General features: G+C 44.9%; 1 pseudogene; it reads left to right on the top strand.

Annotated features, from left to right (window-relative positions):
* Window positions 1-1,615: 1,615 nt before the first annotated feature.
* Window positions 1,616-2,719, top strand: LOC114613628 (annotated as a pseudogene).
* Window positions 2,720-3,730: the final 1,011 nt, after the last annotated feature.

Raw genomic sequence — 3,730 nt, 5'->3', positions numbered from 1 at the left:
TCAGAAAGTCCCCACCTAGGACTACATCTTGAAGTCTTTCCTCCCTAACAGCATTTCCAGTCCTTCACTAATGTCATTGAAGCCTTTGCAGTGGATTTTTCTGTGTAGGATCAGATACAGGGATCTAATTCATTCTTCTACATATGGGTATCCAGTTTGGAAATGTACTTTTGACATAAACTTCTATGATGGAAGGTTTTTCTTGTATCTATTCATGTATGTTCCTGGGTTTGCATGTGCATGTGTGCATGCAGGTGCATACACACATGTATGTAAATATAGAGGGCCAACCTTAGGTCTCGTTCTTCAGGTATCTTTTTCTGTTTGGTTAGTAGGTTTTGTTTTCTGAGACAAGATGGCTCACTGGCCTGGAGCTTGCCTTTGCCTCGTGTGAGACACAGGGATCTGCCTTTCCCTCCCTGGCTCTGAAATTACAAGAACAAGCCATCACACCTAACTTTCTGAATGTGGGTTCTGGGGATTGGATTAAGGTTCTCATGCTTGCAAGGTGAACACTTTACTGACTGAACCATCTCCCCAGCCCACAGGTAGTTTAAAACCATAACTGAAAGGATTCCAAGATGCTTTCTGTGGTAGTTTGAATAAGAATGGCCTCATAGGCTTATATATTTGACTTCTTAGTTATCAGGGAGTGGCACCACTTGAGAAGGATTAGGTGGCATAACTTTGTTGGAAGTGTGCCACTGGGGGGTGGGGGGGGTGGACTTTGCAATTTCAAAAGTTTAAACCAGGACCAGGGGCTTTCTCTTTCTCTGCTGCCTGTGAATATGGATGCTGAACCTTGTGTGGCCCTGGTGGGGGACAGAGTGACGTGGTTCCTGCCCCTGGCACAGGGCTCTGTGTGAGCTTCCATGAGTTCCAATGGATGCTGTGGGTGTAAGGCTTGTTTGTGTACTAATGTACATATTTCACATTCCTCTGAGCAATGTCTTTCCTATAAATGCTAATGACTCCATGAGAATCAGAGACAGCAGAGTCCAGGAGCTGAAGGTGTGGCTAATGTCTCAGCAAAATAGTAGACGCTGGGACCTTCAGGACAGCCCTTAAGGCTATGGGAAAGAGCTCTAAGTCTATGAGTTCAAGCTATATATAATTTTCCAACTATGCAAATATAAAGATGCAATATGAATTATGAGGGGCTTCATGAATCTAAGGGAGCAAAAGCAGCTACACTGTGAGCCAGCTTATCAGAAAGACACAGAAGCAGGCAGATTCCTGAGTTCAAGGGCAGATTCCTGAGTTCAAGGCCAGCCTAGGACAGATTCCAGAGTTCAAGGTCAGTTTAGGACAGAACAAAGTTAAGTCCAGGTGTGGTAGGAATGGCAATTTCAGGACAGGGTCTCACCCAACTAGCTTATTGTCAATGTGTAGCATAGGCAGACAGACCTCTGAATGCTAGCAATGTTAAGAGAAAAAAAAGTATGTTCTTAAGACTCAAGGGGTCGTCTATGACTGCTTCCTCTCATCTTACTAGTAAGGCCATTTCTTCACTGACATTAGGCCCTAATTCTTCAGAATTCCAGTATATGCTGAAGAACACCTGAGACTTCAAACCTCATGGACTAAATCAACTTTAACACCCAAACTACCACCAGCAGAAATGTCAGGGGACCTGGAAGCCAAGATCTGGAGCTACACACAGATCAGTGTTCAGAAATTCTGCTATGAGTGGACCATTAGCAACTTTTCATTTTGCATGGGGGGAAGTAGGAAAGAGATTACAAGCCCAGTGTTCTCATTAGAGGCCAATGAGGAAGTGGCATGGTGTTTGAGAGTACTCCCAAAAGGGGTTGATGAAGAAAGCCAAGATTACCTGTCAGTTTTCCTGGTGTTGTTCAGCCATTCAGTGAGCCAAATTTGGGCAAAGTATGAGTTCTGGATCATAAATTGCCAAGGAGAGAAATATCAATGTATGAAGAGCCCCAATGTTGTAAGCTTTCTGCATTATCAACATAGGGGTTTCAAAAAGTTCATCCTTTGAGATCTTCTCCCCTCCAATCCACATTGGCTTCTCCCTGAGGACCAGCTCACCATCTGCTGCAAGGTGAGCATAGTAGGAGCTTTCTTTAGTATGCCTGGACAGAACATGACACTTGCAATCAGAGATTCGAGGCAGAGTTTGAAAGATGACCTAGGAGAGCTGTGGGAGAATTCCCTGTTCACAGACTGATGCCTGTTGGTAGGTGGCCAAGAGTTCAGGGCTCACAAGGCCATCCTAGCAGCTCGCTCTCCAGTTTTCAGAGCCAGGTTTGAACATGAAATGGAGGAGAGCCTAACGAATCAAGTTGAGATCCAAGATCTGGATTCCCAAGTCTTCAAGGAGATGATGGGCTTCATTTACACTGGGAAGGCTCCACACTTCCACAGCCACTCCATAGCCACTGGTGTGCTGGCAGCTGCCGACAGGTATGGCCTGGAGGACTTGATGGCCATGTGTAAGGATGTCCTCTGCAGGAACCTCTCTGTGGAGAATACTGCACACACTCTCATCCTGGCTGACCTCCACAGCAGAAAGCACCTGAAGACTCAGGCCCTGGATTTCATTTTAGTTCATGCTTCTGAGATCTCTGAGACCTCAGGGTGGAAGTCAATGGTGGAGTCACATCCCCACTTGGTGGCCGAAGCCTTCCACTCCCTGGCTTCTGCACAGTGTCCTTTCTTGGAGCCTAAAGTCCACACAGGAGCTAGCCAGCTATGACCTACATCTCTCTTTTAACGGTAACAACCAGTGAGGTTACCAATGACTTCTGGTTAGACAATGGTATTTCGGGAACATTTACACTGAATATGGGGAAAGGCAGCATGGTGGCTCAGGATTTGAAACAACTGTAATATGTGAGAATGGCTGGTGCGGGAAGGGCAGCTGGGAGTTTGGGACACTCTACCTGGCATCTACACTGTTGTTCTTGTTTGTTTTTTGTCTGATGACTTGGAAACTGGAATTCAATGTAGGTGCTGGCCCTAAGCACAGCCCAATGGAGTTTCTTCAGAGAAACATGTCTGCATTGGACTGAGCAAAACAGATGGCCGGGACCAGAGGAAAGGAGATATCAAATATGAATCTTTACTCATCAAAGAAGAAAAAGACAATGGAGACTTTCTTCTAAAGACTCAGTTTGTGGGAACTCAGCTTCAAAACAATTACTGCTTTCTCAAAGAACTTTAAGTAACAAGCATACACCGGGGAGTTTTCACCCACCTGTAAGTGGTGATTCAGAGGATCTGAGGCCCTCTTCTGGTCCCTATGGCCACAAACAACTCTGTAGATAAAACCTTAACCAAATAAAATATAGTATGAATAAAAGTTTTCAAATCAAAAAAAAAAAGAATCAAAGGGTCACAGGATGTTGATTCATAAGATAATCAAAGGAAACCTGGAGTAAATATTAATCCAGTGCTTGATATGGAAAATAAAAGACTGGACCTGTGTTCTGCAGGAGATGAGCTATCCAGAGAATTTTTTAGGATAAAAAGAACTTCTTGGAGTACTGGCTCACAAGCAAGCAGGACATGGACAGAGATCTCCAGAGAGAAAGCAGAACATAGAGAGAAGCAGACTATAAAAGCTGGATCAAGCAGAACACAGGTCATCAGCTTGGACCCACGATTTGACTTCTCTCAGACCCCGACTCCATGCTGAGGCTGGTCCTTAGCATGTGGACGTATATGGCTGGAGAACTCTCAGCTCCTTCTCCAGCACCATGCCTGT

The sequence above is a fragment of the Grammomys surdaster genome, unplaced genomic scaffold, assembly GCF_004785775.1.
Source record: "Grammomys surdaster isolate TR1022 unplaced genomic scaffold, NIH_TR_1.0 126248, whole genome shotgun sequence".
NCBI lineage: Eukaryota > Metazoa > Chordata > Mammalia > Rodentia > Muridae > Grammomys > Grammomys surdaster.
The sequence above is the reverse complement of the archived record's forward strand: the minus strand, read 5'-3'. Positions and strand labels throughout refer to the sequence as shown.